This window comes from Heterodontus francisci, chromosome 41 (genome assembly GCF_036365525.1).
Source record: "Heterodontus francisci isolate sHetFra1 chromosome 41, sHetFra1.hap1, whole genome shotgun sequence".
NCBI classification, from domain to species: Eukaryota; Metazoa; Chordata; class Chondrichthyes; order Heterodontiformes; family Heterodontidae; genus Heterodontus; species Heterodontus francisci.
The window spans coordinates 10,827,445-10,843,609 of NC_090411.1; the positions used below are offsets into that span (position 1 = coordinate 10,827,445).

Genomic DNA, 16,165 nt, shown 5'->3' on the forward strand with positions numbered 1-16,165 from the left:
CGGCGACGTCATCCATGTACAGGGAGGTTTTGACCTGAGTGCCTCCGCTGCCTGGGATTGTCACCCCTCTTATGCACGCATCCTTCCTAATAGACTCAGCAAAGGGTTCAATACAGCAAACAAACAAGACCGGGGACAGAGGACAGCCCTGTCTGACTCCAGATTTGATCGGGAAACTTTCAGATTCCCACCCGTTGATTGAGACTGCGCTACTGATGTTTGTGTAGAGCAGTTGGATCCAATTGCAGATTCCCTCCCCAAACCCCATTTTGGAAAGCACGTCCATCATGTAGGTGTGCGATATCCTGTCAAAAGCCTTCTCCTGGTCCAGGCTGATGAGGCAGGTGTCCACCCTCCTGTCCCATACGTAGGCGATCGTATCCCTGAGTAGCGCGAGACTATCAGAGATCTTCCTGCTGGGTACAGTACAGGTCTGATCGGGGTGAATCACCAACTCCAGAGCAGACTTGACTCGACTGGCTATGACTTTGGACAGAATCTTGTAATCAACATTAAGCAGTGAGATGGGCCGCCAATTTCTGATTTCTACCCTCTCCCCCTTCTGCTTGTAAATGAGGGTGATGATGCCTTTTCTCATGGATTCTGACATGCTACCGGCCAGGAGCATACTCTCGTATACTTCCAGCAGGTCCGGGCCGACCCAGTCCCACAGGGCCGAGTACAACTCGACCGGTAAGCCGTCGCTCCCGGGAGTTTTACTCGCCTCGAAAGACTCGACGGCCTTTGTCAGCTCGTCCAGAGTTAGCGGCTTGTCCAGTCCCTCCCTCCTGCTGTCATCTAAGACCTCTGTGATAGATGACAGGAAGGACTGGGAGGCTCTGCTGTCTGTGGGCTTCGCGTCATACAGCCCAGCATAAAAGGATTTGCTGATCCTTAGTATGTCGGACTGCGAAGACGTTACCGAGCCATCTTCTTCCTTCAGGCTGCTGATAACAGAGCTCTCTCTGTGTACCTTTTGGAAGAAGTAACGCGAGCACGTCTCATCCTGCTCGATGGAGCGGACTCTGGACCGGAAGATGATCTTGGAGGCCTCCTTGGCAAAGAGCGAGGCCTGCTGGCTCTTCACCTCTTGGAGGTCCTCCTTGACCTCGACCCCCATTGACTGCAACCGGAGTAGATTTTGCATAATTTTCTGGAGTCGGGACAGTTCCCTCTGTCTCTCTCTCGCCTTCTGAACACCTTTGTGGATGAAGAACCTCTTGATGTTCTCCTTAATCGCTTCCCACCAGTGAACTGGAGACTCAAAGAGGGGTTTCACGGTCCTCCAACCATTGTAATCCCTTTTGAGTTCCTCAACGTTCTCTGGGGTCAGCAGTGTCGCATTGAGCTTCCACGTCCCTCTGCCAACCCGCTGGTCGTCCTGTAAGTGACAGTCGGCCAGTAAGAGGCAGTGGTCGGAGAAGAACACCGGCTTGACGTCGGTGGATCCGACCGTGACAGCACGGGACACAAACAGGAAGTCAATCCTGGAACGGGCAGACCCGTCCGATCTTGACCATGTGTATCTGCGCTGCGCTCCGTCTGCAGGTTTGCTGAAGACGTCGTGCAGTTTGGCATCCTTAACTGTTTCTATGAGGAATCTGGACGTAGCGTCCAGTTTGCTGTCGTCACTGCCGGATCGTCCAGCCGCATCGATGATGCAGTTGAAGTCACCGCCTAGGATGACCGGCCTGGACGTCGCCAGCAGCAGTGGGAGCTGCTGGAAGACGGTCAGCCGCTCGCTGCGTTGTACCGGGGCGTACACGTTGATCAACCGGAGCGGAGCGTTTTTGTACATCACGTCTGCTACAAGGAGGCGGCCGCCCACCACCTCCTTAACTTCAGAGATGGTGAAGTTACCTCCCCGCAGCAGAATACCCAGGCCAGAGGAACGGCAGTCATTACCCCCCGACCAGATCGATGGCCCGTGGGACCACCATCGCGACCACTGCCTGTAGGTGCTGAGGTGTGGTATTCCACACTCCTGCAGAAACAGTAGGTCAGCTTTGACCTTGGCAAGGTAATCCAAGGTTGAAACACATCGCGTAGTAGATTTAATGCTACGCACATTAATGGAAGCAATTCTTACACCCATTTTTTACTAAAAATTAGTTGTTGCTTCCCATACCATTTCTCCTCGCTAGTCCCAGTCCTTCCCCTTCGGGATGTTCCTGCATACCCATCGTATGCGCAAGCAGTTTCACGTTGGTTGGGCTCAGAAACCCCTCCTGATTTTTCATGCAGGGTTTGTGCCGCTCGGGTGACATCGGGGGGGTCTTGTAGGCAGAGAGGATTGGGTTGTCCTCAGCTGCTTCCATCTGTTCCTCCTCGAAAACATCACAGCTCCCGGTCTCCCGGAGCTCAGGTGCGCCAGACGTGTCTTTGCTCCCGGTGTCGCAGAGCTGAGATGCGTTGGCAACTTCGTTACGTGTGGGGCATTGGGGTTGGGGCACGCTGGGCCCATCACAGCTTCCAGTGCCCGGGGGCTGGGATGCTTTATCATCCATCTCGGAGTTCTGCCGCCTCTTTTGAAGGGGCTGTCGTTCCAGCATTTCCCCGTCCAGTGAAGAGGAGTTGTTGCAGTCTGATTCAGAAGAGAGCCTCCTCTTGCCACTGGTTTGGGTGGTGGCTTTGGGATGTTTTTTCTTTGTGGTTTTCCTCTGGACCACTTGCCACTGACCTGTTTGTCCATCTGCTGCCTCCTCCTCCATTGATTCTGTCTGTGGAGGAGGGGTTTCCGGGCGCTGGGTAGGTGCTGGGTCGTTGGTTTCAGCTGCCTCCCCTTCCTTCTCAGGTTGAAGTTCCTCACTGCGGAGAAGGTTGCTGGTCTCCTTTCGAACAGCGGACGCCTTCGTCGAACCTTCGCCCGGCCATTCCTTGGACCTTGCCGCCTGAGCATAGCTGAGACAACGTTTGGGGCAGGTCTTGTAGAGATGGCCTGCCGCACCGCACAAGTTGCAACACTTAGTCTGCTTACAGTCCTTGGTCTGATGGCCTTCCTCCTTGCAGTTCTTGCAAACAACCGTGCTGCAGTTGGCTGCCATGTGACCAGATTTGCCACAGGTGCGACAAACTCTGGGCTGCCCAGCGTAGACCAAGAAGCCTCGACTTCCCCCGATAGCGAAGCTGGAGGGAGGGTGGATGATGGCTCCACTGGGATCTACCTTCAAGGTCACCTTGACCTGCCGCTTGCTGGTCCAGATCCCAAAGGGGTCCTTGACATCAGTGCTGCTGCCGGCCACCTCGACGTACCTGGCGAGAAAGGTGAGTACATCCACCATCGGAACATGGGGGTTGTAGAGGTGAATCGTCACCACCCGGTCCCGTTGTGACGGAAGCGTGAAGAGCGACTCCGCTGTGAGGATCGACAGTGGAGCCCGGTCCCCTTTCTCCTTGAACGCCTTCAGGAACTTGATGCATCCCGCCACGTTCCGGAACGTCACGTCGAAGTATCCACTGCTGGGGAAATCCTGCAGGCAGAAGACGTCCGTCGCTTGAAATCCGCAGCAATCGAAGAGAATTTTCTTGATGAAGAAGGTGCGATCGACCGGTGCATCGCCTTCCTTGTCCTTCACGACCACCCGAACGGTGTTGCGCACTCCCTGGCCCGAAGCTCGAAAATTGGTTATAGCCATTTTACTCAAAGCTTCCCCAGGATCAAAAGGCAATGATCATGGTCTCTTCTCAATCAAATAAGCACTGATAAGAACAGATACTACACTTGATCTTAGCCAAAAGGCCGAGAAGCGATGGCCGTAAAACTGCGTTTGCTGCGCGCGTCAGGCCCGGCGTGCGGCCTCTACCTCAAAGTAGCCGCCGGGTGGGCGAGCCTAGGGCGAAAGAGGCGACGGCGGGCGGTCTTTGAGCCAGAGCTCCTTTTGTTGCCGGGCCTTGCAAGCAGAAAGGAAAGCACGCGTGCATGCCACGCGCAGCCATACCTTGCGCTTCTCCGCGAGGCATTGCGCAGGAAAAAAGACACGCGCGCGCTGGGCAGCAAAGGGCGGCCTGCAACTGCGGGGCAATCCAACAGGGGGCAGCGTAGCGCCCACGGAAAACTGCAGCAAAGTCAGACGAGCAGCAGCGCCGTCACTATTGCGAATTCTATTTTTCAGCAGGGGTCTCGCCCCCATGGAGGGGGGAAGCTGCACCGCTCCTGGAAACACTGCAATACCAGGTGGATGCATGGAGTGGACGGGGCAAGCCCCTGTTCCATCTCCCCGCCCCAAAAATCAATGTAATATTTGGTCCCCAGATAGGGGACGTATCAGATATTAAACTGATAAGAACAGATACTTTTTTTTTTTTATTTCCAAAATATACTTTATTCATAAAAATCTGTAAAAATTACATTGCCAAACAGTTTCCAAACAGCACCAAAAAATACAAACATTGCAAGGGAGATCAGTTTCCTTCAATACTGTCATGAGTTTCTTCCCAACCCTTCCGTTTCTCAATTGTCATGTCAATTACAGTTTTACATTTACAGCAATTCAGAATATTAACGATACAGTTCGAGGGGTTTCCCATGGATCCAGCCCCTCAGTCCAGCTTGGTGGGGGAACCTTACACTGTGGTCTTTCCCCATTGAGCCTTTGCTGCGGCTGCCCCAAGCTTTAGTGCGTCCCTCAGCACGTAGTCCTGGACCTTGGAATGTGCCAGTCTGCAACATTCGGTGGTGGACAACTCTTTGCGCTGGAAGACCAGCAAGTTTCGGGCAGACCAAAGGGCGTCTTTCACCGAATTGATAGTCCTCCAGCAGCAGTTGATGTTTGTCTCGGTGTGCGTCCCTGGGAACAGCCCGTAGAGCACAGACTCCTGTGTTACAGAGCTGCTTGGGATGAACCTTGACAAAAACCACTGCATCTCTTTCCACACCTGCTTTGCAAAGGCACATTCCAGGAGGAGGTGGGCGACCGTCTCTTCCCCACCACAGCCAACGCGGGGGCACTGTGCGGAGGGGGCGAGACTTCGGGTGTGCATGAAGGATCTGACGGGGAGGGCCCTTCTCACCACCAGCCAAGCTACGTCTTGGTGCTTGTTTGAAAGTTCTGGTGATGAGGCATTCCGCCAAATGACTTTGACGGTCTGCTCGGGGAACCATCCGACAGGATCCACCGTTTCCTTTTCCCGTAGGGCCTTGAGGACATTCCGTGCAGACCACTGCCTGATGGACCGGTGGTCAAAGGTGTTTTTCCGCAGAAACTGCTCCACGAAGGATAGGTGGTACGGCACGTCCCAACTGCACGGAGCGTTCCGCGGCAATGTGACCAGGCCCATCCTTCGCAACACCGGGGACAGATAGAACCTCAGCACGTAGTGACACTTGGAGTTTGCGTACTGGGGATCTACACATAGCTTGATGCAGCCGCACACGAAGGTGGTCATCAGGATGAGGGCCACGTTGGGTACATTTTTCCCGCCCATGTCCAGAGATTTGAACATCGTGTCCCTCCGGACCCGGTCCATTTTAGATCCCCAGACGAAGCGGAAAATGGCTCGGGTGACTGCCACGGCGCAGGAGTGGGGTATGGGCCAGACCTGCGCCACGTAGAGCAACAACGTGAGCGCCTCGCACCTGATGACCAGGTTCTTACCCACAATGGAGAGAGATCGCTGCCCCCACATGCCCAACTTTTGTCGTACCTTGGCTACTCGCTCCTCCCATGTTTTGGTGCACGCCCCGGCCCTTCCGAACCATATCCCCAGATAAGAACAGATACTACACTTGATCTTAGCCAAAAGGCCGAGAAGCGATGGCCGTAAAACTGCGTTTGCTGCGCGCGTCAGGCCCGGCGTGCGGCCTCTACCTCAAAGTAGCCGCCGGGTGGGCGAGCCTAGGGCGAAAGTGGCGACGGCGGGCGGTCTTTGAGCCAGAGCTCCTTTTGTTGCCGGGCCTTGCAAGCAGAAAGGAAAGCACGCGTGCATGCCACGCGCAGCCATTCCTTGCGCTTCTCCGCGAGGCATTGCGCAGGAAAAAAGACACGCGCGCGCTGGGCAGCAAAGGGCGGCCTGCAACTGCGGGGCAATCCAACAGGGGGCAGCGTAGCGCCCACGGAAAACTGCAGCAAAGTCAGACGAGCAGCAGCGCCGTCACTATTGCGAATTCTATTTTTCAGCAGGGGTCTCGCCCCCATGGATGGGGGAAGCTGCACCGCTCCTGGAAACACTGCAATACCAGGTGGATGCATGGAGTGGACGGGGCAAGCCCCTGTTCCATCTCCCCGTCCCAAAAATCAATTTAATATTTGGTCCCCAGATAGGGGACGTATCAGATATTAAACTGATAAGAACAGATACTACACTTGATCTTAGCCAAAAGGCCGAGAAGCGATGGCCGTAAAACTGCGTTTGCTGCACGCGTCAGGCCCGGCGTGCGGCCTCTACCTCAAAGTAGCCGCCGGATGGGCGAGCCTAGGGCCAAAGAGGCGACGGCGGGCGGTCTTTGAGCCACAGCTCCTTTTGTTGCCGGGCCTTGCAAGCAGAAAGGAAAGCACGCGTGCATGCCACGCGCAGCCATTCCTTGCGCTTCTGCGCGAGGCATTGCGCAGGAAAAAAGACACGCGCGCGCTGGGCAGCAAAGGGCGGCCTGCAACTGCGGGGCAATCCAACAGGGGGCAGCGTAGCGCCCACGGAAAACTGCAGCAAAGTCAGCCGAGCAGCAGCGCCGTCACTATTGCGAATTCTATTTTTCAGCAGGGGTGTCGCCCCCATGGAGGGGGGAAGCTGCACCGCTCCTGGAAACACTGCAATACCAGGTGGATGCATGGAGTGGACGGGGCAAGCCCCTGTTCCATCTCCCCGTCCCAAAAATCAATTTAATATTTGGTCCCCAGATAGGGGACGTATCAGATATTAAACTGATAAGAACAGATTTTTTTTTATTTTTTTTTATTTCCAAAATATACTTTATTCATAAAAATCTGTAAAAATTACATTGCCAAACAGTTTCCAAACAGCACCAAAAAATACAAACATTGCAAGGGAGATCAGTTTCCTTCAATACTGTCATGAGTTTCTTCCCAACCCTTCCGTTTCACAATTGTCATGTCAATTACAGTTTTACATTTACAGCAATTCAGAATATTAACGATACAGTTCGAGGGGTTTCCCATGGATCCAGCCCCTCAGTCCAGCTTGGTGGGGGAACCTTACACTGTGGTCTTTCCCCATTGAGCCTTTGCTGCGGCTGCCCCAAGCTTTAGTGCGTCCCTCAGCACGTAGTCCTGGACCTTGGAATGTGCCAGTCTGCAACATTCGGCGGTGGACAACTCTTTGCGCTGGAAGACCAGCAAGTTTCGGGCAGACCAAAGGGCGTCTTTCACCGAATTGATAGTCCTCCAGCAGCAGTTGATGTTTGTCTCGGTGTGCGTCCCTGGGAACAGCCCGTAGAGCACAGACTCCTGTGTTACAGAGCTGCTTGGGATGAACCTTGACAAAAACCACTGCATCTCTTTCCACACCTGCTTTGCAAAGGCACATTCCAGGAGGAGGTGGGCGACCGTCTCTTCCCCACCACAGCCAACGCGGGGGCACTGTGCGGAGGGGGCGAGACTTCGGGTGTGCATGAAGGATCTGACGGGGAGGGCCCTTCTCACCACCAGCCAAGCTACGTCTTGGTGCTTGTTTGAAAGTTCTGGTGATGAGGCATTCCGCCAAATGACTTTGACGGTCTGCTCGGGGAACCATCCGACAGGATCCACCGTTTCCTTTTCCCGTAGGGCCTTGAGGACATTCCGTGCAGACCACTGCCTGATGGACCGGTGGTCAAAGGTGTTTTTCCGCAGAAACTGCTCCACGAAGGATAGGTGGTACGGCGCCGCCCAACTGCACGGAGCGTTCCGCGGCAATGTGACCAGGCCCATCCTTCGCAACACCGGGGACAGATAGAACCTCAGCACGTAGTGACACTTGGAGTTTGCGTACTGGGGATCTACACATAGCTTGATGCAGCCGCACACGAAGGTGGTCATCAGGATGAGGGCCACGTTGGGTACATTTTTCCCGCCCATGTCCAGAGATTTGAACATCGTGTCCCTCCGGACCCGGTCCATTTTAGATCCCCAGACGAAGCGGAAAATGGCTCGGGTGACTGCCACGGCGCAGGAGTGGGGTATGGGCCAGACCTGCGCCACGTAGAGCAACAACGTGAGCGCCTCGCACCTGATGACCAGGTTCTTACCCACAATGGAGAGAGATCGCTGCCCCCACATGCCCAACTTTTGTCGTACCTTGGCTACTCGCTCCTCCCATGTTTTGGTGCACGCCCCGGCCCTTCCGAACCATATCCCCAGCACCTTCAGGTAATCTGACCTGACGGTGAAGGGGACAAAGGATCTGATAAGAACAGATACTACACTTGATCTTAGCCAAAAGGCCGAGAAGCGATGGCCGTAAAACTGCGTTTGCTGCGCGCGTCAGGCCCGGCGTGCGGCCTCTACCTCAAAGTAGCCGCCGGGTGGGCGAGCCTAGGGCGAAAGAGGCGACGGCGGGCGGTCTTTGAGCCAGAGCTCCTTTTGTTGCCGGGCCTTGCAAGCAGAAAGGAAAGCACGCGTGCATGCCACGCGCAGCCATTCCTTGCGCTTCTGCGCGATGCATTGCGCAGGAAAAAAGACACGCGCGCGCTGGGCAGCAAAGGGCGGCCTGCAACTGCGGGGCAATCCAACAGGGGGCAGCGTAGCGCCCACGGAAAACTGCTGCAAAGTCAGCCGAGCAGCAGCGCCGTCACTATTGCGAATTCTATTTTTCAGCAGGGGTCTGGCCCCCATGGAGGGGGGAAGCTGCACCGCTCCTGGAAACACTGCAATACCAGGTGGATGCATGGAGTGGACGGGGCAAGCCCCTGTTCCATCTCCCTGTCCCAAAAATCAATTTAATATTTGGTCCCCAGATAGGGGACGTATCAGATATTAAACTGATAAGAACAGATACTACACTTGATCTTAGCCAAAAGGCCGAGAAGCGATGGCCGTAAAACTGCGTTTGCTGCGCGCGTCAGGCCCGGCATGCGGCCTCTACCTCAAAGTAGCCGCCGGGAGGGCGAGCCTAGGGCGAAAGAGGCGACGGCGGGCGGTCTTTGAGCCAGAGCTCCTTTTGTTGCCGGGCCTTGCAAGCAGAAAGGAAAGCACGCGTGCATGCCACGCGCAGCCATTCCTTGCGCTTCTGCGCGATGCATTGCGCAGGAAAAAAGACACGCGCGCGCTGGGCAGCAAAGGGCGGCCTGCAACTGCGGGGCAATCCAACAGGGGGCAGCGTAGCGCCCACGGAAAACTGCTGCAAAGTCAGCCGAGCAGCAGCGCCGTCACTCTTGCGAATTCTTTTCTTCAGCAGGGGTCTCGCCCCCATGGAGGGGGGAAGCTGCACCGCTCCTGGAAACACTACAATACCAGGTGGATGCATGGAGTGGACGGGGCAAGCCCCTGTTCCATCTCCCTGTCCCAAAAATCAATTTAATATTTGGTCCCCAGATAGGGGACGTATCAGATATTAAACTGATAAGAACAGATACTACACTTGATCTTAGCCAAAAGGCCGAGAAGCGATGGCCGTAAAACTGCGTTTGCTGCGCGCGTCAGGCCCGGCATGCGGCCTCTACCTCAAAGTAGCCGCCGGGAGGGCGAGCCTAGGGCGAAAGAGGCGACGGCGGGCGGTCTTTGAGCCACAGCTCCTTTTGTTGCCGGGCCTTGCAAGCAGAAAGGAAAGCACGCGTGCATGCCACGCGCAGCCATTCCTTGCGCTTCTGCGCGATGCATTGCGCAGGAAAAAAGACACGCGCGCGCTGGGCAGCAAAGGGCGGCCTGCAACTGCGGGGCAATCCAACAGGGGGCAGCGTAGCGCCCACGGAAAACTGCAGCAAAGTCAGCCGAGCAGCAGCGCCGTCACTATTGCAAATTCTATTTTTCAGCAGCGGTCTCGCCCCCATGGAGGGGGGAAGCTGCACCGCTCCTGGAAACACTGCAATACCAGGTGGATGCATGGAGTGGACGGGGCAAGCCCCTGTTCCATCTCCCTGTCCCAAAAATCAATTTAATATTTGGTCCCCAGATAGGGGACGTATCAGATATTAAACTGATAAGAACAGATACTACACTTGATCTTAGCCAAAAGGCCGAGAAGCGATGGCCGTAAAACTGCGTTTGCTGCGCGCGTCAGGCCCGGCGTGCGGCCTCTACCTCAAAGTAGCCGCCGGGTGGGCGAGCCTAGGGCGAAAGAGGCGACGGCGGGCGGTCTTTGAGCCAGAGCTCCTTTTGTTGCCGGGCCTTGCAAGCAGAAAGGAAAGCACGCGTGCATGCCACGCGCAGCCATACCTTGCGCTTCTCCGCGAGGCATTGCGCAGGAAAAAAGACACGCGCGCGCTGGGCAGCAAAGGGCGGCCTGCAACTGCGGGGCAATCCAACAGGGGGCAGCGTAGCGCCCACGGAAAACTGCAGCAAAGTCAGACGAGCAGCAGCGCCGTCACTATTGCGAATTCTATTTTTCAGCAGGGGTCTCGCCCCCATGGAGGGGGGAAGCTGCACCGCTCCTGGAAACACTGCAATACCAGGTGGATGCATGGAGTGGACGGGGCAAGCCCCTGTTCCATCTCCCCGCCCCAAAAATCAATGTAATATTTGGTCCCCAGATAGGGGACGTATCAGATATTAAACTGATAAGAACAGATACTACACTTGATCTTAGCCAAAAGGCCGAGAAGCGATGGCCGTAAAACTGCGTTTGCTGCGCGCGTCAGGCCCGGCGTGCGGCCTCTACCTCAAAGTAGCCGCCGGGTGGGCGAGCCTAGGGCGAAAGTGGCGACGGCGGGCGGTCTTTGAGCCAGAGCTCCTTTTGTTGCCGGGCCTTGCAAGCAGAAAGGAAAGCACGCGTGCATGCCACGCGCAGCCATTCCTTGCGCTTCTGCGCGAGGCATTGCGCAGGAAAAAAGACACGCGCGCGCTGGGCAGCAAAGGGCGGCCTGCAACTGCGGGGCAATCCAACAGGGGGCAGCGTAGCGCCCACGGAAAACTGCAGCAAAGTCAGCCGAGCAGCAGCGCAGTCACTATTGCGAATTCTATTTTTCAGCAGGGGTCTCGCCCCCATGGATGGGGGAAGCTGCACCGCTCCTGGAAACACTGCAATACCAGGTGGATGCATGGAGTGGACGGGGCAAGCCCCTGTTCCATCTCCCCGTCCCAAAAATCAATTTAATATTTGGTCCCCAGATAGGGGACGTATCAGATATTAAACTGATAAGAACAGATTTTTTTTTTTTTTTTTATTTCCAAAATATACTTTATTCATAAAAATCTGTAAAAATTACATTGCCAAACAGTTTCCAACCAGCACGAAAAAATACAAACATTGCAAAAGAGATCAGTTTCTTTCAATAATGTCATGAGTTTCTTCCCAACCCTTCCGTTTCACAATTGTCATGTCAATTACAGTTTTACATTTACAGCAATTCAGAATATTAATGATACAGTTCGAGGGGCTTCCCATGGTTCCAGCCCCTCAGTCCAGCTTGGTGGGGGAACCTTACACTGTGGTCTTTCCCCATTGAGCCTTTGCTGCGGCTGCCCCAAGCTTTAGTGCGTCCCTCAGCACGTAGTCCTGGACCTTGGAATGTGCCAGTCTGCAACATTCGGTGGTGGACAACTCTTTGCGCTGGAAGACCAGCAAGTTTCGGGCAGACCAAAGGGCGTCTTTCACCGAATTGATAGCCCTCCAGCAGCAGTTGATGTTTGTCTCGGTGTGCGTCCCTGGGAACAGCCCGTAGAGCACAGACTCCTGTGTTACAGAGCTGCTTGGGATGAACCTTGACAAAAACCACTGCATCTCTTTCCACACCTGCTTTGCAAAGGCACATTCCAGGAGGAGGTGGGCGACCGTCTCTTCCCCACCACAGCCAACGCGGGGGCACTGTGCGGAGGGGGCGAGACTTCGGGTGTGCATGAAGGATCTGACGGGGAGGGCCCTTCTCACCACCAGCCAAGCTACGTCTTGGTGCTTGTTTGAAAGTTCTGGTGATGAGGCATTCCGCCAAATGACTTTGACGGTCTGCTCGGGGAACCATCCGACAGGATCCACCGTTTCCTTTTCCCGTAGGGCCTTGAGGACATTCCGTGCAGACCACTGCCTGATGGACCGGTGGTCAAAGGTGTTTTTCCGCAGAAACTGCTCCACGAAGGATAGGTGGTACGGCGCCGCCCAACTGCACGGAGCGTTCCGCGGCAATGTGACCAGGCCCATCCTTCGCAACACCGGGGACAGATAGAACCTCAGCACGTAGTGACACTTGGAGTTTGCGTACTGGGGATCGACACATAGCTTGATGCAGCCGCACACGAAGGTGGTCATCAGGATGAGGGCCACGTTGGGTACATTTTTCCCGCCCTTGTCCAGAGATTTGAACATCGTGTCCCTCCGGACCCGGTCCATTTTAGATCCCCAGACGAAGCGGAAAATGGCTCGGGTGACTGCCACGGCGCAGGAGTGGGGTATGGGCCAGACCTGCGCCACGTAGAGCAACAACGTGAGCGCCTCGCACCTGATGACCAGGTTCTTACCCACAATGGAGAGAGACCGCTGCCCCCACATGCCCAACTTTTGTCGTACCTTGGCTACTCGCTCCTCCCATGTTTTGGTGCACGCCCCGGCCCTTCCGAACCATATCCCCAGCACCTTCAGGTAATCTGACCTGACGGTGAAGGGGACAAAGGATCGGTCAGCCCAGTTCCCAAAGAACATGGCCTCGCTCTTGCCGTGGTTAACTTTGGCTCCCGAGGCCAGTTCGAACTGGTCGCAGATGCTCATCAGTCTGCGCACGGACAGCGGATCCGAGCAGAAGACGGCGACGTCATCCATGTACAGGGAGGTTTTGACCTGAGTGCCTCCGCTGCCTGGGATTGTCACCCCTCTTATGCTCGCATCCTTCCTAATAGACTCAGCAAAGGGTTCAATACAGCAAACAAACAAGACCGGGGAAAGAGGACAGCCCTGTCTGACTCCAGATTTGATCGGGAAACTTTCAGATTCCCACCCGTTGATTGACACTGCGCTACTGATGTTTGTGTAGAGCAGTTGGATCCAATTGCAGATTCCCTCCCCAAACCCCATTTTGGAAAGCACGTCCATCATGTAGGTGTGCGATATCCTGTCAAAAGCCTTCTCCTGGTCCAGGCTGATGAGGCAGGTGTCCACCCTCCTGTCCCGTACGTAGGCGATCGTATCCCTGAGTAGCGCGAGGCTATCAGAGATCTTCCTGCCGGGTACAGTACAGGTCTGATCGGGGTGAATCACCAGCTCCAGAGCAGACTTGACTCGACTGGCTATGACTTTGGACAGAATCTTGTAATCAACATTAAGCAGTGAGATGGGCCGCCAATTTCTGATTTCTACCCTCTCCCCCTTCTGCTTGTAAATGAGGGTGATGATGCCTTTTCTCATGGATTCTGACATGCTACCGGCCAGGAGCATACTCTCGTATACTTCCAGCAGGTCCGGGCCGACCCAGTCCCACAGGGCCGAGTACAACTCGACCGGTAAGCCGTCGCTCCCGGGAGTTTTACTCGCCTCGAAAGACTCGACGGCCTTTGTCAGCTCGTCCAGAGTTAGCGGCTTGTCCAGTCCCTCCCTCCTGCTGTCATCTAAGACCTCTGTGATAGATGACAGGAAGGACTGGGAGGCTCTGCTGTCTGTGGGCTTCGCGTCATACAGCCCAGCATAAAAGGATTTGCTGATCCTTAGTATGTCGGACTGCGAAGACGTTACCGAGCCATCTTCTTCCTTCAGGCTGCTGATAACAGAGCTCTCTCTGTGTACCTTTTGGAAGAAGTAACGCGAGCACGTCTCATCCTGCTCGATGGAGCGGACTCTGGACCGGAAGATGATCTTGGAGGCCTCCTTGGCAAAGAGCGAGGCCTGCTGGCTCTTCACCTCTTGGAGGTCCTCCTTGACCTCGACCCCCATTGACTGCAACCGGAGTAGATTTTGCATAATTTTCTGGAGTCGGGACAGTTCCCTCTGTCTCTCTCTCGCCTTCTGAACACCTTTGTGGATGAAGAACCTCTTGATGTTCTCCTTTATCGCTTCCCACCAGTGAACTGGAGACTCAAAGAGGGGTTTCACGGTCCTCCAACCTTTGTAATCCCTTTTGAGTTCCTCAACGTTCTCTGGGGTCAGCAGTGTCGCATTGAGTTTCCACGTCCCTCTGCCAACCCGCTGGTCGTCCTGTAAGTGACAGTCGGCCAGTAAGAGGCAGTGGTCGGAGAAGAACACCGGCTTGACGTCGGTGGATCCGACCGTGACAGCACGGGAAACAAACAGGAAGTCAATCCTGGAACGGGCAGACCCGTCCGATCTTGACCATGTGTATCTGCGCTGCGCTCCGTCTGCAGGTTTGCTGAAGACGTCGTGCAGTTTGGCATCCTTAACTGTTTCTATGAGGAATCTGGACGTAGCGTCCAGTTTTCTGTCGTCACTGCCGGATCGTCCAGCCGCATCGATGATGCAGTTGAAGTCACCGCCTAGGATGACCGGCCTGGACGTCGCCAGCAGCAGTGGGAGCTGCTGGAAGACGGTCAGCCGCTCGCTGCGTTGTACCGGGGCGTACACGTTGATCAACCGGAGCGGAGCGTTGTTGTACATCACGTCTGCTACGAGGAGGCGGCCGCCCACCACCTCCTTAACTTCGGAGATGGTGAAGTTACCTCCCCGCAGCAGAATACCCAGGCCGGAGGAACGGCAGTCATTACCCCCCGACCAGATCGATGGCCCGTGGGACCACCATCGCGACCACTGCCTGTAGGTGCTGAGGTGTGGTATTCCACACTCCTGCAGAAACAGTAGGTCAGCTTTGACCTTGGCAAGGTAATCCAAGGTTGAAACACATCGCGTAGTCGATTTAATGCTACGCACATTAATGGAAGCAATTCTTACACCCATTTTTTACTAAAAATTAGTTGTTGCTTCCCATACCATTTGTCCTCGCTAGTCCCAGTCCTTCCCCTTCGGGATGTTCCTGCATACCCATCGTATGCGCAAGCAGTTTCACGTTGGTTGGGCTCAGAAACCCCTCCTGATTTTTCCTGCAGGGTTTGTGCCGCTCGGGTGACATCGGGGGGGTCTTGTAGGCAGAGAGGATTGGGTTGTCCTCAGCTGCTTCCATCTGTTCCTCCTCGAAAACATCACAGCTCCCGGTCTCCCGGAGCTCAGGTGCGCCAGACGTGTCTTTGCTCCCGGTGTCCCGGAGCTGAGATGCGTTGGCCACGTCGTTACGTGTGGGGAATTGGGGTTGGGGCACGCCGGGCCCATCACAGCTTCCAGTGCCCGGGGGCTGGGATGCTTGATCATCCATCTCGGAGTTCTGCCGCCTCTTTTGAAGGGGCTGTCGTTCCAGCATTTCCCCGTCCAGTGAAGAGGAGTTGTTGCAGTCTGATTCAGAAGAAAGCCTCCTCTTGCCACTGGTTTGGGTGGTGGCTTTGGGATGTTTTTTCTTTGTGGTTTTCCTCTGGACCACTTGCCACTGACCTGTTTGTCCATCTGCTGCCTCCTCCTCCATTGATTCTGTCTGTGGAGGAGGGGTTTCCGGGCGCTGGGTAGGTGCTGGGTCGTTGGTTTCAGCCGCCTCCCCTTCCTTCTCAGGTTGAAGTTCCTCACTGCGGAGAAGGTTGCTGGTCTCCTTTCGAACAGCGGACGCCTTCGTCGAACCTTCGCCCGGCCATTCCTTGGACCTTGCCGCCTGAGCATAGCTGAGACAACGTTTGGGGCAGGTCTTGTAGAGATGGCCTGCCGCACCGCACAAGTTGCAACACTTAGTCTGCTTACAGTCCTTGGTCTGATGGCCTTCCTCCTTGCAGTTCTTGCAAACAACCGTGCTGCAGTTGGCTGCCATGTGACCAGATTTGCCACAGGTGCGACAAACTCTGGGCTGCCCAGCGTAGACCAAGAAGCCTCGACTTCCCCCGATAGCGAAGCTGGAGGGAGGGTGGATGATGGCTCCACTGGGATCTACCTTCAAGGTCACCTTGACCTGCCGCTTGCTGGTCCAGATCCCAAAGGGGTCCTTGACATCAGTGCTGCTGCCGGCCACCTCGACGTACCTGGCGAGAAAGGTGAGTACATCCACCACCGGAACATGGGGGTTGTAGAGGTGAATCGTCACCACCCGGTCCCGTTGTGACGGAAGCGTGAA

The 16,165-nt window shown here is 55.3% G+C and overlaps 7 non-coding genes and 4 pseudogenes across 7 annotated transcripts; all 11 read right to left on the minus strand.

Annotated features, from left to right (window-relative positions):
• Positions 1-3,642: 3,642 nt before the first annotated feature.
• Positions 3,643-3,751, minus strand: LOC137354655 (U2 spliceosomal RNA; annotated as a pseudogene).
• A 386-nt stretch (positions 3,752-4,137) lies between these two features.
• On the minus strand, positions 4,138-4,318 carry LOC137354211 (U2 spliceosomal RNA; annotated as a pseudogene).
• A 1,348-nt stretch (positions 4,319-5,666) lies between these two features.
• LOC137354725 (U2 spliceosomal RNA) lies at positions 5,667-5,755 on the minus strand (annotated as a pseudogene).
• Positions 5,756-6,141: 386 nt separating this feature from the next.
• Positions 6,142-6,332, minus strand: LOC137355075 (U2 spliceosomal RNA). Its single transcript, XR_010970720.1, has one exon. It is a non-coding gene; the product is annotated as a U2 spliceosomal RNA (small nuclear RNA).
• Positions 6,333-6,718: 386 nt separating this feature from the next.
• Positions 6,719-6,903, minus strand: LOC137354287 (U2 spliceosomal RNA). The gene has a single exon (XR_010970347.1). It is a non-coding gene; the product is annotated as a U2 spliceosomal RNA (small nuclear RNA).
• Positions 6,904-8,251: 1,348 nt separating this feature from the next.
• LOC137354786 (U2 spliceosomal RNA) lies at positions 8,252-8,386 on the minus strand (annotated as a pseudogene).
• A 386-nt stretch (positions 8,387-8,772) lies between these two features.
• Positions 8,773-8,963, minus strand: LOC137355065 (U2 spliceosomal RNA). The gene has a single exon (XR_010970710.1). It is a non-coding gene; the product is annotated as a U2 spliceosomal RNA (small nuclear RNA).
• A 386-nt stretch (positions 8,964-9,349) lies between these two features.
• On the minus strand, positions 9,350-9,540 carry LOC137353747 (U2 spliceosomal RNA). Its single transcript, XR_010969899.1, has one exon. It is a non-coding gene; the product is annotated as a U2 spliceosomal RNA (small nuclear RNA).
• A 386-nt stretch (positions 9,541-9,926) lies between these two features.
• On the minus strand, positions 9,927-10,117 carry LOC137355066 (U2 spliceosomal RNA). The gene has a single exon (XR_010970711.1). It is a non-coding gene; the product is annotated as a U2 spliceosomal RNA (small nuclear RNA).
• A 386-nt stretch (positions 10,118-10,503) lies between these two features.
• Positions 10,504-10,694, minus strand: LOC137355230 (U2 spliceosomal RNA). Its single transcript, XR_010970865.1, has one exon. It is a non-coding gene; the product is annotated as a U2 spliceosomal RNA (small nuclear RNA).
• A 386-nt stretch (positions 10,695-11,080) lies between these two features.
• LOC137354289 (U2 spliceosomal RNA) lies at positions 11,081-11,263 on the minus strand. Its single transcript, XR_010970348.1, has one exon. It is a non-coding gene; the product is annotated as a U2 spliceosomal RNA (small nuclear RNA).
• Positions 11,264-16,165: the final 4,902 nt, after the last annotated feature.